At 43.2% G+C, this 21,604-nt stretch overlaps 1 long non-coding RNA gene across 1 annotated transcript; it reads right to left on the bottom strand.

Annotated features, from left to right (window-relative positions):
• Positions 1-18,129: 18,129 nt before the first annotated feature.
• LOC123045412 (uncharacterized) lies at positions 18,130-21,220 on the bottom strand. The gene is made up of 2 exons (XR_006421388.1): positions 20,660-21,220; positions 18,130-18,398 (listed from the first exon to the last, which is right to left on the bottom strand). It is a non-coding gene; the product is annotated as an uncharacterized lncRNA (long non-coding RNA).
• Between the last annotated feature and the right edge of the window lie 384 nt (positions 21,221-21,604).

The raw sequence follows: 21,604 nt of genomic DNA, 5'->3' as shown, positions 1-21,604 counted from the left end.
GATGAGGGTCCGTGATGATGAGTGATGTCCGCAGTCCCTGCCGTGTATGTCAATCAGCAGCTCCCTCCCTTGATTGCTGGAGATGCAGCATAGCGTGACATCGTTCGGCCGTTTCCTGTACAACTCGCCGTCTTGAATGCAGTACGTTGTGGCCTACCTGGCCACGCGCTCCGTGTCTTCTTCCTTCCCCGGCAGTGTCCCGTGCATCAGGTACTCCTTGAACTCCTTGGTCCAGCACTCCTCCTGGGGCTCGAGCGCCAAGACCGGCCGAGCCGCTGAGGTCGGGCCGCAAGCTGAGGCTCCTGAGGCCGGGGGCTGAGGGAGCTCCTCTTGAGACTGAGTCGTGCTTGGCAAAGGTGGCGTAGCTGACGGCTTGAAGAGCCGCTCTTCGAAGACGCCGTGCTCTTGCGGTTGCTGCTTGGATGCTCTTTTGGCGATGTCGTCGGCTTCCTTATTGGTGCCCCAAGGCACGTGCTGCAGCTCCAAGCCTGCGAACTACTTTTCCATTTTGCGCACCTCAGCGAGGTAGGCCTCCATGTGCTCGTCCTTTGTCTCGTACACTTTGTTGGAGAAGTTGACGAGGAGCTGCGAGTCGCCCTTGACAGTAAGGTGCCTCACCCCCATAGCCGCCGCAGCCTTCAGGCCGGCTATGAGGCCCTCGTATTCCGCGATGTTGTTGGAGACCTTCTCGCCGTGCTGAAAGCAGAGTTGCACGACGTAGCAAAGCTTGTCCTGAGTGGGCGAGATGAGCACCGCTCCAGCCCCCACGCCCTGGTGCGCAAAGGCGCCGTAAAAATACATGACCCAGCCGTCTGGCGCCTCTCTTCCTTGGGAGGTGGACTGGTCTTCTCCTTCCTCAAGAGCCGGGGCATCTGTCCATTCTGCCACAAAATTGGCGAGCGCGGCTCCCTTGATGACCCTGGTGGTGCTAAACTCCAGATGGAATGCTTGTAGCTCGATGTTCCATTCAGCGACCCTTCCGGCTGAGTTTGGGCTCCTGAGTACCCTTTCCAACGGGTAAGACGAGACGATGTTGATGGGGTGCCCCTGGAAGTAGTGTCGCAGCTTGCACGAGGCCACCAAGAGTGCGAGCAAGAGCTTCTGCGGCATGGGGTAGCGCGCCCTCGCGTCCCGCAGCACGGTGCTGACGAAGTACACCGGGTGCTCGACGAGGGCCGGTACACTGTTGAGGCTCGGGTCCCTCGAAGATTGTGGCATATCCTGAGGTGATGGGTCTCCTAAGACTTGACTGTCCTCAGGAACTTCTGCGATGCTGCCCTGCTGAGCTTGATCTTTTGCCATTGATGGCTTTGTTGCTCCTTCCTGGCCCCGCACTGCATCAGCTCTGGCTTGGTGCAGCACACCCTTGTCTTGACGCCCCTCCCGAATAGCCACCAATGCCGCGCTGGTGGAGTAAGGGGTGGCGGCAAGGTAGAGTACCAGAGGCTTGAGAGGCCATGGTACCACCATCACTGGGGGGTTGGTGAGGTATTTCTTGATGTCTCGGAAGGCCTGGTCGGCCTCCGGGGTCCACTCGAAGGGGCCTTTCTTCTTCATGAGCTTAAAGAAGGGCAAGGCGCGCTCGCCTAGCTTAGAGATGAAACGCCCTAACGCGGTCACCCGTCCCACCAGCTTTTGCATCTCCTTGAGGGTCTGTGGTGGGCTCATGTCTTCGATGGCCTTGATCTTTTCCAGGTTCGCCTCGATCCCTCTGTTGGATACGAGAAACCCTAGCAACTTTCCAGATGGGACGCCAAACACACACTTCTCTGGGTTAAGCCTCAAGTTCACTTGGCGCAAGCTCTCGAAGGTCTCCTCCAAGTCTTGAATCAACGTCCTCGCCTCGCGAGATTTGACCACTATGTCATCAACGTAGGCCTCTGTGTTCCTGCCGAGCTGCCGCCCCAAGGCGATGTGCATTAGCCGCTGAAAGGCCGCGCCCGTGTTGCAAAGGCCGAAAGGCATGCAGGTGTAGCAGTACACCCCACATGGTGTCAAGAAGGCCGTCTTCTCTACATCCTCCACCGCCATCTTGATCTGGTGGTATCCAGAGAACGCATCCAGGAAACACAACAAATCGCACTCGGCGGTGGAGTCGAAGATTTGATTGATGCGCGGAAGGGGGAACGGATCTTGAGGGCATGCTTTGTTTAGGTTGGTGAAGTCAACGCACATCCATTCCTTCCCACCTTTCTTCGGTACTACAACGGGGTTTTCCAGCCATTCAGGGTATCGAACTTCCCGGATGGTACTTGCCGCCTCCAGCTTGCGTGTCTCTTAGACGATGAAGGCCTGCTTCTCAGTGGACTGCCGTCTTGCTCGCTGCTTCATGGGGCGTACGTTGGGGCACACCTTTAGATGATGCTGGATTACCTCTCTCGGGACCCCTACCAGTTGGTCGGGCTCCCACGCGAATATCTCCTTGTTCACGCGCAAAAACCTTACCAACGCCTCTTCTTGCCCCGGGTCTAGGATGGTTCCTATGGTGAAGGTGGCTCCTGAAGACTCATCCTTGTCAACCGACACCTGCTTGGTCTCCTCCTTGTCTTGGGTGAACAACTGCTTTTTCTTGGTGGGCGCGGCCTCCTTTTCCTCCGGCGCACCAGCGCAGGCCGGCTGCGCCGCTGCCGCAGTCTTGAAGGCGAGCCTGGGCGCCATCACGGCCTCCTTATTGTCCCCTTGGATGGTGAGGACGCCCTTGCTCCATGGCATCTTCATGAGGGTGTAGGCCGAGTGAGTTGCTACCATGAACTGAGCGAGGGCCGGGTACCCGAGGATGGCATTGTACGGGAGACCGATGTGAGCGATGTCAAAGTCCACCAGCTCGGTGCAATAGTTGTCCAGCATGCCAAAGGTGACAAGGAGGCGGATCTGCCCCAAGGGATGAGCAGCTCCACCGCCCACTCATGTGAACGGCTTGCTGAGGCCGAGTCGTTCGAGTGGCACATGAAGAAGGCTGAAAGCTTCCACAGAGAGCAAGTTGAGGTCAGTGCCGCTGTCGATGAGGGTCTTGGTGACGGCCATGTTGCAGATGGTGGGCGTGCAGAGCATCGGAAGCATCCCTGAGCCGGCGGTGGAGCCAGGGTGGTCTTCCGAGTCGAAGGTGAGGTCGGCCTCCAGCGCGGCCCAACCCGACGGAGCCCCCGGGCGCTTGCAGGCTGCCCCAATCTGACGGAAGAAAGGCTTGACGTGGCGATTTGAAGGTGGTGCTTGGGAGCCGCCCAGTAGTGTCGCGACTGCGTGGTGCACCGGCGCCGCGTAGCACGCAGTGAAGATGTCGCGGAGTTCCACCCAGGACGTCACCATGGATCCCGGGAGGCCGAGCAGCCAAGCGGGCGGCTCGCCGGCCAGGACAGGGGGAACAAGTTTGCCATGATCTTGTTGTCGCCTCCGGCTTCGAGGACGGCTTCCTCGTACGCTAGCAGGAACAACGCCAAGTCTGCCACGCCGTCATAACGCGGCGGCATCTCCGGCCTGAACTTGACCGGCCACTACACTCGCCGCAGGGCGGGGGCCAGGGCTCGGTACCCAGACTCCCCACTGCTGGTGTCGGCCGCGGAGGTCGGTGGCGGGGCACCTGCCATGGGAGCGCGGTGCGGCGGTTTGGGGCACTGGTCGATGGAGAGAAGCTCCGGCGCACCCCCTACCTGGGGCACCAAATGTCGGGGTTGGGGTTCTGGCAAACCCTTAAGGTTGGAACAATGGGGTGCGCGCGAAGTCTTTCCCTCCTGCCGATCAATGCTCTAGCTCACTAGATCTCGCGAACGAACTCGACGAACTCGCAACACAGAAAGACACAAGATTTATATTGGTTCGGGCCACCGTTGTGGTGTAATACCCTACTCCAGTGTGGTGGTGGTGGATTTCCTCTTGGGCTGATGATGAACAATACAAGCGAAGAACAGCCTCATGAGGTTGAGGTGTTCTTGAGCTCGGTGAGCTTGTGTGTGTGTGGATGGACTGAATGATCCTCCCCACTTGTGTCATGGCTAGTCTTATTTATAGAGGCCCTGATCTTCTTCCCAAATATCGAGTGGGAAGGGAGCCAACAATGGCGGGCTAATTTAAAGGGGGACAGCTAGTACAAGCTATCCTGACAAACATAGTCTTCGCCTGTGCAAAGCTCTGGTGGTGACGCCGTCTTGCGCTCCACAATGACCTCCGTCTTGCAGTCCATGGTCTTGGTCTTGTTGCACCGAAATGGCAACCTTTGCCTGATGCCTAGGTACTCCGCGGCTGCGCTTACCTTCCTTGCACCAAAGAGGAAACAAGGACGCTGCGAGCGCTGGCGCCAGCCTGGTGTCGATCGTCATGGCTCACATCACGGGAACCTCGTGAGGTTCGCCTCGCCTTGATATGTCTACTCCTCGTGAGCCTGCCTAGATAGGCTACTCCAGAGGAGGTCTTGCGTCGTCCGCCTCGCGAGGCTTGGCCCCTCGCGAGGGTCTTGAATGCTTTGGTAGTGAAGATGGGCCGTACGGCCTGCCGGCTCAGCCACGCAGCGGGCCGCAGGTAGGCAAGTCTGGGGACACCCGTTCCCAGAATGCCGACACATACTTTCGCTAGTGCAAGTTCCCTCAAGAATAATAACATAATTGGATCACATAACTATCCCTCAACATGCAACAAAGAGTCACTCCAAAGTCACTAATAGCGGAGAACAAACGAAGAGATTATGGTAGGGTACGAAACCACCTCAAAGTTATTCTTTCCAATCAATCCGTTGGGCTGTTCCTATAAGTGTCACAAACAGCCCTAGAGTTCGTACTAGAATAACACCTTAAGACACAAATCAACCAAAACCCTAATATCACCTAGATACTCCAATGTCACCTCAAGTATCCGTGTGTATGATTATACGATATGCATCACACAATCTCAGATTCATCTATTCAACCAACACATATAACCTCAAAGAGTGCCCCAAAGTTTCTACCGGAGAGTCAAGATGAAAACGTGTGCCAACCCCTATGCATAGGTTCATGGGCGGAACCCGCAAGTTGATCACCAAAACATACATCAAGTGGATCAATAGAATACCCCATTGTCACCACGGGTATCCCACGTAAGACATACATCAAAGGTTCTCAAATCCTTAAAGACTCAATCCGATAAGATAACTTCAAGGGAAAACTCAATCCATTACAACAGATTAGAGGGGGAGAAACATAATAAGATCCAACTACAATAGCAAAGCTCGCGATACATCAAGATCGTACCACCTCAAGAACACGAGAGAGAGAGAGAGAGATCAAACACATAGCTACTGGTACATATCCTCAGCCCCGAGGGTGGACCACTCCCTCCTCGTCATGGAGAGCACAGGGATGATGAAGATGGCCACCGGAGAGGGATTCCCCCTCCGCCAGGGTGCCGGAATGGGTCTAAATTGGTTTCCAGTGGCTACGGAGGCTTCTAGCGGCGGAACTCCCGATATATTGTGCTCTCCGATGTTTTTAGGGTATATAGGTATATATGGGAGGAAGAAGTACGTCGGTGGACCTCTGGGCTGTCCACGAGGTAGGGGGGCGCACCCCCCACCCTCGTGGGCAGCTCGGGACTCTCCTGGTCCAACTCCGATACTCCGTGGGCTTCTTTTGGTCCAAAAATAAGTTCCATGAAGTTTCAGGTCAATTGGACTCCGTTTGAATTTCCTTTTCTGCGATACTCTAAAACAAGGAAAAATAGAAACTGGCACTGGGCTCTAGGTTAATAGGTTAGTCCCAAAAATCATATAAATAGCATATAAATGCATATAAAACATCCAAGGTTGATAATATAATAGCATGGAACAATCAAAAAATATAGATACGTTGGAGACGTATTAGCATCCCCAAGCTTAATTCCTGCTCATCCTCGATTAGGTAAATGATAAAAACAGAATTTTTGATGTGGAATGCTATCTAACATATTTATCCATGTAATCTTCTTTATTGTGGCAAGAATATTCAGATCCATAAGATTCAAGACAAAAGTTTAATATTGACATAAAAATAATAATACTTCAAGCATACTAACAAAGTAATCATGTATTCTCAAAATGACATGACCAAAGAAAGCTATACCTATAAAATCATATAGTCTGGCTATGCTCCATCTTCACCACACAAAGTATTTAAATCATGCACAACCCCATTGACAAGCCAAGCAATTGTTTCATACTTTTGATGTTCTCAAACTTTTTCAATCTTCACGCAATACATGAGCGTGAGCCATGGACATAGCACTATATGTGGAATAGAATGGTGGTTGTGGAGAAGACAAAAAAGGGGAAGATAGTCTCACATCAACTAGGCGTATTAACGGGCTATGGAGATGCCCATCAATAGATATCAATGTGAGTGAGTAGGGATTGCCATGCAACGGATGCACTAGAGCTATAAATGTATGAAAGCTCAACAAAATAAACTAAGTGGGTGTGCATCCAACTTGCTTGCTCACGAAGACCTAGGTCACTTGAGGAGGCCCATTGTTGGAATATACAAGCCAAGTTCTATAATGAAAATTTCCCACTAGTATATGAAAGTGACAAAACAAGAGACTCTCTATCATGAAGATCATGGTGCTACTTTGAAGCACACGTGTGGAAAAAATGATAGTAGAATTGTCCCTTTTATTATTTTTTTATTTTTTATTTGGCCTTTCCCTTTTTTTATTTGGTCTTTCTCTTTTTTTTGGCCTTTCTCTTTTTTTGGCCTTTATTTTTTCTCTCTCTCTTTTTTTTGGGACAATGCTCTATGAATGATGATCATCATACTTATATTTATTTACAACTCAATGATTACAACTCGATACTAGAACAAAGTATGACTCTATATGAATGCCTCCGACGGTGTACCGGGATAGCAATGATGCATGAGTGACATGTATGAAGAATTATGAATGATGGCTTTGCCACAAATACAATGTCAACTACATGATCATGCAAAGCAATATGACAATGATGGAGCGTGTCATAGTAAACGGAATGATGGAAAGTTGCATGGCAATATATCTCGGAATGGCTATGGAAATGCCATTATAGGTAGGTATGGTGGATGTTTTGAGGAAGGTAAATGGTGGGTTTATGGTACCGGCGAAAGTTGCGTGGTACTAGAGAGGCTAGCAATGGTGGAAGGGTGAGAGTGCGTATGATCCATGGACTCAACATTAGTCATAAAGAACTCACATACTTATTGCAAAAATCTATTAGTTATCGAAACAAAGTACTACGCGCATGCTCCTAGGGGGATAGATTGGTAGGAAAAGACCATCGCTCGTCCCCGACCGCCACTCATAAGGAAGACAATCAATAAATAAATCATGCTCCGACTTCGTCACATAACAGTTCACCATATGTGCATGCTACGGGAATCACAAACTTCAACACAAGTATTTCTCAAATTCACAACTACTCAACTAGCATGACTCTAATATCACCATCTCCATATCTCAAAACAATTATCAAGTATCAAACTTTTCATAGTATTCAATGCACTATATATGAAAGTTTTTATTATATCCCTCTTGGATGCCCATCATATTAGGACTAGTTTCATAACCAAATCAAACTACCATGTTGTTATAAAGACTCTCAAAATAATATAAGTGAAGCATGAGAGTTCATCTATTTCTATAAAATAAGACCACCGCCGTGCTCTAAAAAGATATAAATGAAGCACTAGAGCAAATGACAAACTACTCTGGAAGATATAAGTGAAGATCAATGAGTAGTTGAATAATTATTTAGCTATGTGAAGACTATCCCATTTAATAATTTCAGATCTAGGTATTTTATTCAAATAGCAAGAATAACTAAATAAAATAAAATGACGCTCCAAGCAAAACACATATCATGTGGTGAATAAAAATATAGCTTTAAGTAAAGTTACCGATGAACGAATATGAAAGAGGGGATGCCTTCCGGGGCATCCCCAAGCTTAGGCTCTTGCCACTCCTTATTCTATAGTCCATCGAATCTTTACCCAAAACTTGGAAACTTCACAAGACAACACTTAACAGAAAACTCGTAATCTCCGTTAGCGAAAGAAAACAAAACACCACTTCAAGGTATTGTAATGAACTCATTCTTTATTTATATTGGTGTTAAACCTACTGTATTCCAACTTCTCTATGGTTTATAAACTCTTTTACTAGCCATAGATTCATCAAAATAAGTAAACAACCCATAGAAAACAGAATCTGTCAAAAACGGAACAGTCTGTAGTAATCTGGAACTCATAAAATTCTAAAATTAATTGCTCGACATGAGGAATTTATCTATTAATCGTCTTCAAAAAGAATGATCTAAATAGCACTATCCAATAAGAAATGGCAGCAAATCTCGTGAGCGCTAAAGTTTCTGTTTTTTACAGCATGATCGCAAAGACTTCTCCCAAGTCTTCTCAAAGGCTCTACTTGGCACAAACACTAATTAAAACAATAAAACCACATCTAAACAGAGGCTAGATGAATTATTTATTACTAAACAGGAACAAAAAGTAAAGAACAAAAATTAAGTTGGGTTGCCTCCCAACAAGCGCTATCGTTTAACGCCCCTAGCTAGGCATGATGATTTCAATGATGCTCACATAAAAGATAAGAATTGAAATATAAAGAGAGCATCATGAAGAATATGACTAGCACATTTAAGTCTATCCCACTTCCTATGCATAGGGATTTTGTGAGCAAACAACTTGTGGGAACAAGAATCAACTTGCATAGGAAGGTAAAACAAGCATAACTTCAAAATTTTAAGCACATAGAGAGGAAACGTGATATTATTGCAATTCCTACAAGCATATATTCCTCCCCCATAATAATTTTCAGTAGCATCATGAATGAATTCAACAATATAACTATCACATAAAGCATTCTTTTCATGATCTACAAGCATATAATTTTTATTACTCTCCACACAAGCAAAATTCTTCTCATGAATAATAGTGGGAGAAAACTCAACAAAATAATTATCATGTGAGGCATAATCCAATTGAAAACTAAAATCATGATGACAAGTTTCATGGATATCATTATTCTTTATATAATACAAGTCATCACAATAATCATCATAGATAGCAACTTTGTTCTCATAATCAATTGGAACCTCTTCCGAAATAGTGGATTCATCACAAAATAAAGTCATGACCTCTACAAATCCACTTTCATCGATATAATCATCATAAATAGGAGGCATGCTTTCATCATAATAAATTTGCTCATCAAAACTTGGGGGAGAAAAAATATCATCTTCATCAAACATAGCTTCCCCACGCTTGTGGCTTTGGATATCATTAGCATCATGGATATTGAAGGAATTCATACTAACAACATTGCAACCATGCTCATCATTCAAATATTTAGTGCAAAACATTCTGATGCTTTCTTCCTCTAGAACTTGAGCACAATTATCGGAATCCTTATTTTCATGATAGATATTAAAAAGATGAAGCATATGAGGTACCCTTAATTCCATATTTTTTGTAGTTTTCTTTTATAAACTAAACTAGTGATAAAACAAGAAACTAAAAGACGCGATTGCAAGATCTAAAGATATACCTTCAAGCACTAACCTCCCGGGTAACGGCGCCAGAAAAAAGCTTGATGTCTACTACAAAACCTTCTTCTTGTAAACATTGTTGGGCCTCCAAGTGCAGAGGTTTGTAGGACAGTAGCAAATTTCCCTCAAGTGGATGACCTAAGGTTTATCAATCCGTAGGAGGCGTAGGATGAAGATGGTCTCTCTCAAGCAACCCTGCAACCAAATAACAGAGAGTCTCTTGTGTCCCCAACACACCCAATACAATGGTAAATTGTATAGGTGCACTAGTTCGGCGAAGAGATGGTGATACAAGTGTAATATGGATAGTAGATAATGGTTTTTGTAATCTGGAAAAATAAAAAGAACAAGGTAACTAATGATAAAAGTGCGCGTAAACGGTATTGCAATGTGTTGAAACAAAGCCTAGGGTTCATAATTTTGCTAGTGCAAGTTCCCTCAACAATAATAACATAATTGGATCACATAACTATCCCTCAACATGCAACAAAGAGGCACTCCAAAGTCACTAATAGCGGAAACAAACGAAGAGATTATGGTAGGGTACGAAACCACCTCAAAGTTATTCTTTCCAATCAATCCGTTGGGCTATTCCTATAAGTGTCACAAACAGCCCTAGAGTTCGTACTAGAATAACACCTTAAGACACAAATCAACCAAAACCCTAATGTCACCTAGATACTCCAATGTCACCTCAAGTATCCGTGGGTATGATTATACGATATGCATCACACAATCTCAGATTCATCTATTCAACCAACACATAGAACCTCAAAGAGTTCCCCAAAGTTTCTACCGGAGAGTCAAGATGAAAACGTGTGCCAAACCCTATGCATAGGTTCATGGGCGGAACCCGCAAGTTGATCACCAAAACATACATCAAGTGGATCAATAGAATACCCCATTGTCACCACGGGTATCCCACGCTAGACATACATCAAGTGTTCTCACATCCTTAAAGACTCAGTCCGATAAGATAACTTCAAAGGGAAAACTCAATCCATTACAAGAGAGTAGAGGGGGAGAAACATCATAAGATCCAACTATAATAGCAAAGCTCGCGATACGTCAAGATCATACCACCTCAAGAACACGAGAGAGAGAGAGAGAGAGAGAGAGAGAGAGAGAGAGAGATCAAACACATAGCTACTGGTACATACCCTCAGCCCCGAGGATGGACTACTCCCTCCTTATCATGGAGAGCGCCGGGGTGATGAAGATGGCCACCGGAGAGGGATTCCCCCTCCGGCAGGGTGCCAGAATGGGTCTAGATTGGTTTTCGGTGGCTACAAAGGCTTCTGGCGGTGGAGCTCCCGATCTATTGTGCTCTCCGATGTTTTTAGGGTATATAGGTATATATGGAAGGAAGAAGTACGTCGGTGGACCTCTGGGTTGTCCACGAGGCAGGGGGAGCGCCCAGGGGGGTGGGTGCGCCCCCACCCGCGTGGGCAGCCCGGGACTCTCCTGGTCCAACTTCGATACTATGTGGGCTTCTTCTGGTCCAAAAATAAGTTCCGTGAAGTTTCAGGTCAATTGGACTCCGTTTGATTTTCCTTTTCTGCGATACTCTAAAACAAGGAAAAAATAGAAACTGGCACTGGGCTCTAGGTTAATAGGTTAGTCCCAAAAATCATATAAAATAGCATATAAATGCATATAAAACATCCAAGGTTGATAATATAATAGCATGGAACAATCAAAAATTATATATACGTTGGAGACGTATCAACGTGATCATTTCAGTACCCAATGCAGATTGTTTCATGATTGTATCGTGTCGAAAAATTGTGATGACTTGATTTCCTTTGCACATCATAATGAACTTAGTTTTCTCTTTGGTTATGAAGAAATGAAACGTATATCTAAGATTATTCCAGAATTTTCCCTTCATAGAGTTCTTAATTTTGATCTAGAGGAAATTTATATGTATTGTGCGGTGAATTGCATTGAAAATCCTTATATTGCCAATTACATAAAGAAAAGAAAAAAAAATAGAGGATGAAGAGAATACTAATGAAAGGGAAGAGACTTCCCAATATCCTCCTATTATTTCTTATGATGAATCAGGTAACGAGGAGGAGCCTCCTATTCAACCAATCTCATTATAAGGAGCTCCGAAAAGAGGATTAAACCCACACATGATGCGAAGAAGAAAAAGAAAAGACGGAGAAGCAAAGGTAAAAAAGGTATCCCTCCCAAATGATGTTGCTCCTATTACTCCTCGTGATGATGATAATTGTTATACTATTGGTGATGTCCATACTATTAATGATGAGAGTGATTATGCTTATGATATGAAAAGGCCCAAGCTTGGGATGCTATGTTTGATGAAGATAATGTTTTTGAGAATATATTTGCTGCAATTAATGTTTTTCCCAAGCTTGGGGATGATACGTTTAATGAAGATGATATTTTTAGTCTTCCAAGTTTTGATATGCAAATTTATAATGATGATAGCATGCCTCCTACTTATGATGATTATATTGATGAAAGTGGGTTTGGAAGAGTGTCAACTTTAGGAAGTAATGATCCCACTATTTTGGAGGATGTTGAATCATATTTTGACAATTATTAAAGTGGATTTAGAGAGTTCATGACTTTATTTAGTAATGATTCCACTATCTTGGAAGAGGTTTCAATCGATTATGATGAGAACAAAGTTGCTACTTATGATAATTATTGTGATGATACATATGATATAAAAAGTAGTGATGATTATATTTATAAAACTTGTCATGATTATGATTACCCTTTTTCTAAACATTACTCTTTTAATGTGGAAACAATTTATAGTATTCGAGTCTCTTATGATACTCCCACTATTCCGATTGAGAAGAATTTTGCTTATGTAGAGATTAGTAAATTTTCTATGCTTGTAGATCACGAAAAGAATGCTTTAGGTGATGGTTATATTGTTGAATTCATTCATGATGCTACTGAAAATTATTATGAGGGAGGAATATATGCTTGTAGGAATTGCAATAATATCAAGTTTCCTCTCTATGTGCTTAAAGTTTTGAAGTTATGCGTGTTTTGCCTTCCTATGCTAGTTGATTATTGTTCCTATAAGTTCTTTGCTCACAAAATCCCTATGCATAGGAAGTGGGTTAGTCTTAAATGTGCTAGTAATATTATTCATGATGCTCACTTTATGTTTCATTTCCTATCTTTTATGTGAGCATCATTGAAATCATCATGCCTAGCTGGGGGCGTTAAACGATATCGCTTGTTGGGAGGCAACCCAACTCTATTTTTGTTCCTTGCTTTTTGTTCCTTTTTAGTAATAAATAAATCGTCTATCCTCTGTTATGATTGTGTTTTTATGTTTTAATTAGTGTTTGTGCCAAGTGAATCCTTTAGGATCTTTTTGGGTGATTGTTATTTGATCTTGCTGTAAAAAACAGAAAGTATGCGCTCACGAGAATAATTCTAATTTTTTACCAGAGAGTGATAAAATACAAATTCCAAATGCAGTAGATGAGTAAACAAATTTCCTAGGACTTATTAATTTCTCAGGAGTTTTGGAGTTACAGAAGTATTCGAATCCTACAGATTACTACAGACTGTTCTGTTTTGACAGATTCTGTTCTCTATGTGTTGTTTGCTTATTTTGATAAATCTATGAGTAGTATCGGAGGGTATGAACCATAGAGAAGTTGGAGTACAGTAGATATTACACCAATATGAATTCAGAATGAGTTCATAACAGTACCTAAGTGGTGATTTATTTTCTTATACTAACGGAGCTTACGAGTTTTCTGTGAAGTTTTGTGTTGTGAAGTTTTCAAGTTTTGGGTAAAGATTCGATGGACTATGGAATAAGGAGTGGAAAGAGTCTAAGCTTGGGGATGCCCAAGGCACCCCAAGGTAATATCCAAGGACACCAAAAAGCCTAAGCTTGGGGATGCCCCGGAAGGCATCCCCTCTTCCGTCTTCGTTAATCGGTAACTTTACTTAGAGCTATATTTTTATTCACCACATGATATGTGTTTTGCTTGGAGCGCCATTTTATTTTATTTTCTTTTGCTTGCTGTTTGAATAAAATACCAAGATCTGAAATTCTTAAATGTTAGAGAGTCTTCACATAGTTACATAATTATTCAACTACTCATTGTGCTTCACTTATATCTTCCGGAGTAGTTTGTCATTTGCTCTAGTGCTTCACTTATATCCTTTCAGAGCACGGCGGTGGTTTTATTTTGAAGAAATAGATGAACTCTCGTTCTTCACTTATATTATTTTGAGAGTCTTTAGAACAGCATGGTAATTTGCTTTTAGGCATAATAAAAACTTGCATATAAAGTGCATTGAATACTATGAGAAGTTTGATACTCGATGATTGTTTTGCGATATGAAGATAGTGATATTAGAGTCATGCTAGTTGAGTAGTTGTGAATTTGAGAAATACTTGTGTTAAAGTTTGTGATTCCCGTAGCATGCACGTATGGTGAACCGTTATGTGATGAAGGTGTAGCATGATTTATTTATTGATTGTCTTCCTTATGAGTGGCGGTCGGGGACGAGCGATGATCTTTTCCTACCAATCTATCCCCCTAGGAGCATGCGTGTAATACTTTGTTTCGATAACTAATAGATTTTTGCAATAAGTATGTGAGTTATTTATGACTAATGTTAAGTCCATGGATTATACGCACTCTCATCCTTCCACCATTGCTAGCCTCTCTATTACCGCGCACTTTTCGCCGGTATCATCAACCCACCATATACCTTCCTCAAAAACAGCCACCATACCTACCTATTATGGCATTTCCATAGCCATTCCGAGATATATTGCCATGCAACTTTCCACCGTTCCGTTTATTATGACACGCTTCATCATTGTCATATTGCTTTGCATGATCATGTAGTTGGCATCGTATTTGTGGCAAAGCCATCGTTCATAATTTTTTCATACATGTCACTCATGAGTCATTGCACATCCCGGTACACCGTCGGAGGCATTCATATAGAGTCATATCTTGTTCTAAGCATTGAGTTGTAATTCTTGAGTTGTAAGTAAATAAAAGTGTGATGATCATCATTATTAGAGCATTGTCCCAGTGAGGAAAGGATGATGGAGACTATGATTCCCCCACAAGTCGGGATGAGACTCCGGACGAAAAATAAAAAAAAGAGAAAAAAAGAGGCCATAAAAAAGAGAAAAGGCCAAAATAAGAAAAAAAAATGAGAGAAAAAGAGAGAAGGGGCAATGCTATCCTTTTACCACACTTGTGCTTCAAAGTAGCACCATCATCTTCATGATAGAGAGTCTCCTATGTTGTCACTTTCATATACTAGTGGGAATCTTTCATTATAGAACTTGGCTTGTATATTCCAATGATGGGCTTCCTCAAAATGCCCTAGGTCTTCATGAGCAAGCAAGTTGGATGCACACCCAGTAGTTTCTTTTGTTGAGCTTTCGTACACTAATAGCTCTAGTGCATCCGTTGCATGGAAATCCCTACTCACTCACATTCATATCTATCGATGGGCATCTCCATAGCCCGTTGATACGCCTAGTTGATGTGAGACTATCTTCTCCTTTTTGTCTTCTCCACAACCACCATTTTATTCCACCTATAGTGTTATATCCATGGCTCACGCTCATGTATTGTGTGAAGATTGAAAAAGTTTGAGAACACCAAAAGTATGAAACAATTGCTTGGCTTGTCATCGGGGTTGTGCATGATTTAAATACTTTGTGTGGTGAAGATGGAGCATAGCCAGACTATATGATTTTGTAGGGATAGCTTGCTTTGTCCATGTTATTTTGAGGAGACATGATTGCTTTATTAGTATGCTTGAAGTATTATTATTTTTTATGTTAGTATTAAACTTTTGCCTTGAATCTTATGGATCTGAATATTCTTGCCACAATAAAGATAATTACATGGACAAATATGTTAGGTAGCATTCCACATCAAAAATTCTGTTTTTATCATTTACCTTCTCGAGGACAAGCAGGAATTAAGCTTGGGGATGCTTGATACGTCTCCAACATATCTATATTTTTTGATTGTTCCATGCTATTATATTATCAACCTTGGATGTTTTATATGCATTTATATGCTATTTTATATGATTTTTGGGACTAATCTATTAACCTAGAGCCTAGTGCCAGTTTCTGTTTTTTCATTGTTTTTGAGTATCGCAGAAAAGAAAAACCAAACGGAGTCCAATTGACCTGAAACTTCATGGAGATCTTTTTTGGACCAGAAGAAGCCCACGGAGTACCGGAGCTGGGCCAGAAGAGTCCCGAGGCCACCATGAGGGTGGGGGCGCACCCTACCCCCTGGGCACGCCCCCTACCTCGTGGGCCCCTCGTGGCTCCCCTGACCGACTTCTTTCGCCTATATATATCCATATACCCTAGAAACATTGGGGAGCACAACAGATCGGGAGTTTCGCCGCCAGAAGCTTCCGTAGCCACCGAAAACCAATCTAGACCTGTTCTGGCACCCTGACGGAGGGGGGATCCCTCTTCGGTGGCCATCTTCATCATCTCGGCGCTCTCCATGACGAGGAGGGAGTAGTTCTCCCTCGGGGCTGAGGGTATGTACCAGTAGCTATGTGTTTGATCTCTCTCTCTCTCTCTCTCTCTCTCTCTCTCTCGCTTTCTCTCTCTCATGTTCTTGAGGTGGTACGATCTTGATGTATCGCGAGCTTTACTATTATATTTGGATCTTATGATGTTTCTCCCCCTATACTCTCTTGTAATGGATTGAGTTTTCCCTTTGAAGTTATCTTATCGGACTGAGTCTTTAAGGATTTGAGAACACTTGATGTATGTCTTGCACGTGCTTATCTGTGGTGACAATGGGATATCATGTGATCCACTTGATGTATGTTTTCGTGATCAATTTGCGAGTTCCGTGACCTCGTGAACTTATGCATAGGGGTTGGCACACGTTTTCGTCTTGAATCTCCGGTAGAAACTTTGGGGCACTTTTTGAAGTTATTTGTGTTGGTTGAATAGATGAATCTGAGATTGTGTGATGCTTATCGTATAACCATACCCACGGATACTTGAGGTGACATTGGAGTATCTAGGTGACATTAGGGTTTTGGTTGATTTGTGTCTTAAGGTGTTATTCTAGTATGAACTCTATGATAGATTGAACAGAAAGAATAGCTTCGTGTTATTTTACTACGACTCTTGAATAGGTCGATCAGAAAGGATAACTTTGAGCTGGTTTCATACCCTACCATAATCTCTTCGTTTGTTCTCCGCTATTAGTGACTTTGGAGTGACTCTTTGTTGCATGTTGAGAGATAGTCAAATAATCCAATTACGTTATTATTGTTGAGAGGACTTGCACTAGTGAAAATATGAACCCTATGCCTTGATTCTTAGCATTGCAATACCATTTACGCTCACTTTTATTACTTGTTACCTTGCTGTTTTTATAATTTCAGATTACAAAAACCTATATCTACTATCCATATTGCACTTGTATCACCATCTCTTCGCCGAACTAGTGCACCTATACAATTTACCATTGTATTGGGTGTGTTGGGGACACAAGAGACTCTTTGTTATTTGGTTGTAGGGTTATTTGAGAGAGACCATCTTCAACCTACGCCTCCCACGGATTGATAAACCTTAGGTCATCCACTTGAGGGAAATTTGCTACTGCCCTACAAACCTCTGCACTTGGAGGCCCAACAATGTCTACAAGAAGAAAGTTGTGTAGTAGACATCACGTATTTACTTCTTCTCACGTTTTTCCTCTTGTTTTGGACTCTAATTTGCATGAGTTGAATGAAACTAACCCCGGACTGACACTGTTTTCAGCAGAACTACCATGGTGTTGTTTTTGTGCAGAAATAAAAATTCTCGGAATGGAACGAAACTTTTTGAGGATTTTTTATATCAAAAAATAAGAATTACTGGAGCCAAGACCCACCAGAGAGGGGCCCCTGGGTGCGCACAACCCACCAGGGCGCGCCCCCTCTCTTGGCGCGTCCAGGTGGGTTGTACTCACCTGATGCCCCACAGACGACCCCCTGATACTATAAATTCACATATTTTCAGAAAAAATGAGCGAGAAAGAATTATCGCGATCCACGAGATGGAGCCACCGCCAGGCCCTGTTCTTCCTCGAAAGGGCAAATCTGGAGTCCTTTTGGGGTTCCGGAAAGGGGGATCTTCGTTCTGGGAGGACTAGTATAGAAACAAGGCCTATGGTGAAAGAATAGAAAAAAACGAACCTGAGCCGTTGGATGGAAGATGACTGGTACAGATTTAGGTGGAGAGTTCCTAGTGTACATTTCTTGAAAACCCCCCTAGTACTAGTTACATATAATAACTTTTGCAATAACCACCTCAAATCTCTCATATATCAATCAATTTGTCCTTCCTAAATAAGACACTGTTTCAGACCTGTAAGGGTGCCCTTGTCCTATTAAGTTTACACAAAAAAATGCACATATATGTACTGTACGAGAACTCATGTATATTTGGTTTCATTACTAACTTCTGCTACATCAGAAATCATGCAAGAAATCCAAACATGTTGGTCACTAAAAGTAGGTGGACATCATCACAAATATTAGAGTACATGAGAACATTATCCATCCACTTGAAATCATAACGAAACATACATTTGAAATTGCATGATCCCAGACCGAACATAACAGAAGAGACGCACATACATATCTTATCAAGTGTAACATATCATGAGAGGATCGTTTTTGCTACATCTCATGCAAGACTAATTATGAAGGACCAAAATAATCGCCGTTTCAGCAAGCATTGCCAGTAAAAATTGCATCAACTTTTGCTACTTGATGGTACACAACAAAAAAGCCTCCATTACTAGCGTGCTTATCGAGCTTCTTGTGCTGGGAGAGATCAGACCTAATAACAAATAAAAATTCAGTTAGCACAGGTCCGTACAAGTGTCAAGCATTCATAATCTTATTACTCATGATCTAATCGAATGAATATGCATCAACAATGCCATCTAAGTGTGTGCTGCACATACCACATGGAAGGAAAATAGAGATGAATCAAATTCATCCAAAAACACAACCTAAAGTTTGCTTCTATGCTGGAACTCACAGAGCCGCCAGCTATTTTGTTGCTCATCCTAACCTACTAATAATGAAATAGATTATAAAACATTATTTATCTCGTACAAAAAACACTAGTGCATACTGTTCATATGGTGAGACTGGCAACCAATGGCAGAAGTAGGCAACAAAAACATTTACATATAAAGTTCAGATAAATTAACTTAAGCTAACATGCAAAATGCAGAATCATATTAGACATCAATCATATAAACCTTGGGATTTTACTGAAAAGAGCTCAATAATTTTTGTTCAGATACTCCACTGGGCAAAAATATCTAGCAATATTATTTGCAAACACACTGGGATTGCATATTTTTTTGATCAGGTACTTTTATAAAATTTTAACATAGCTGAAAGCTTGAACAACCATCCATATACCTCAGATCATCAGATTACAAGTTTCAAGGACTACTTAAAAGCAGAGATAGGAACAAGAACAAATGGCAGCGAACAATTTTTTTCCCTGTCCTGCAGATTCAGATTATTATTATAATCCAATAGTTTTAAAACAAAATGATGGCATGCATTATATTACTTCGGAATAGCAACAAGAAAACCACGACAACACAGGAAATAAAAATGGACAAGATGACCGAGAAAGAGTGGTCGTAAACCATTTCATGTTGTGGGAACCAATCAAAGTGCAACAGACTTTGACAATTCAATTGCTCTAGTATCCAAAATCTCATCAAAATGTTATATTTTCACCAGTTCATCTGCGTGGTTGTAGTGATTCTACCACTGTCATTGATTTTATTTTATTTTGACTCCAGGCTCGATTAACCTGGCTCCAATCAGAATGTGCTCATGTGGTGCCCAAATAACATCGCAGTGATCCAAGGAACTGTAGTTTTTCTTTTGTTGTGGTCTGTGGAACAAACAGTTTACTGCTACCAGTGAACAAAATGGCAGCGCACAACAATTGGCTGCTCATTCTAATGCGGCCAAAATAATGTGCACCCAGAAAGAGCAGAAGGCAAAATAGAAGCTAACTTTTCCATATTGGAAATCATGAAATTACCAAGTTAGGTTGATCCTCAGGTCAAATATTCATTGACAAAAATATTTTTCGGCAAACAAGGGCAACTACTTTTTTTCTCTGGAAGAAGACATCTCCAATTGCAAGGTTGCAAATTAGAAGGTACAGACAACGAGAGTCTTATTTTACAAGCGGAAGGTTACAATGAATGCAAACTGAAAACAAGAATGATATCCTTCAACCTCTTGGTGAAATATGTACACTATTCTCTAACTATTTTGGTCAGGTGAATTCGACATTTAAAAATCTAAAACAACACATGAACATGCTGGTAGATATATTAAATTAGTTCATGGATGTAAGCGCGGTTTTGAGCTGACCACAATTTGACCTCCAAGCTTTGATGTTGTCTGATACTAATATTTTGGGCACCGATAATCTTACATGTACAGACAGACTACAAAATATTAACATAAACTTCTGAACTAATTTCACCAGGACAACGAGAGCCACTATAGGATGTTCATGTGTGGCTGTATCACAAGCATATATACCTTTATAACATCGCGAGGCAACGAGAGCCACTATAGGATGTTCCTGTATCACAAGCTAAGGCTGAAACATCATCTCGCCAGAATGTATTCCCATACTATTTTTTGACACACCACACGACATCCGTATATGCATGCTAAATATTCAGCTTTATCAGCCTCTCACTAAATCTACTCTGTTCATGTGTTTCTGCTCCGACTCTCTCTGCACTCCTGTGAAAATAAAAGCAGTGGGCTTGACCGTTTCATCAGATATAATTCAAACCACGGGCGAGGCGCTTTGGAGCTAAACCTCCATTGAACCCCTTTTTTTGGGGGAAGTACGAGATGCATATTTAGAAGTATCAACAAATTCTGAACAAAATCCAACATGTGCATATACAGTACATATGTGTAAATTTTCATTAGATAGATATGCCTCTTCCTAAACACAGCACAGTATAAAATATGAGCTACAATGACCAATGTTGACAATGTGCAATCTTCAGACACATGTGTTCTTGGGTAGCATACCAGAATTAAGCCATAGCACTAAGCATCATCCTAAGCGTCACAGGAGAGGGGAGAAGCCATTAGAGAGTAATCTACAGGAGGGAGAGAGGGGAGGGAAGTGGGAAAAACGGAGCGGACTTTGTTTCTGATCCTGCGAGGCGAAGGAGGCGAGGAGATCGAACACCACCGGCTTGCCTCCGGTGAGCTATTGCTGGATCTAGGAGCAACGGGGAGGAGTGGCAGCATCACCACGGACTAGATCACTACTAGCTTGCCTCCGGATGTAGGAACATGTTGAGCGGGCGGGATATCCGCGGCCACCAGGGACGAGGACACCGTGGCGGCGGCTGCCCGGTCGCTGACGATGATGTGCAGCGTGATGATGTGGTGGCCTGGGGGCGGAACCAAGCGACCTAGATGCCGTAGTAGGAGGGCAGGGGGCAGGGAGTATGTGCCGTGGGAGTAACCGTCGTCCACCATGGAAGCACCGGATCTGCCTATCTGGGCAGCTACCACCGTCGACGAGAGATTGGGGAACGGGGGAGCGAGCTACAGGGAGAGTCGTTTTGAAGGAGAGGGACCTGAAGCAACTTAGTTGAGAGCAAAGGGACATATTTGCACAGAGTTGTGTAGTTATGAGTACAGATCCATCCTCTCCGATCTGTAGCGTACATGCCTGATCCAACGGCCCAGTATCTTTTTTCTATTCTTCTACCATAAGCTCTGTTTCTATACTAGTCGCCCCCTCTTCGTTCTTCGTCATCACCAACCCTTCTCCATCGCTAATTCCATGGTTCTCCCCACCGGGAGTGAGTAATTCCTTCGTAGGCTCGCTGGTCGGTGAGGAGTTGAATGAGATTCATCATGTAATCGAGTTAGGTTTGTTAGGGCCTGATCCCTAGTATCCACTATGTTCTTAGATTGATGTTGCTATGACTTTGCCATGCTTAATGCTTGTCACTTTGG

Source organism: Triticum aestivum, chromosome 1A (genome assembly GCF_018294505.1).
Source record: "Triticum aestivum cultivar Chinese Spring chromosome 1A, IWGSC CS RefSeq v2.1, whole genome shotgun sequence".
NCBI lineage: Eukaryota > Viridiplantae > Streptophyta > Magnoliopsida > Poales > Poaceae > Triticum > Triticum aestivum.
Note: the sequence above shows the minus strand (reverse complement) of the source record. Positions and strands in the feature narration are given on the sequence as shown.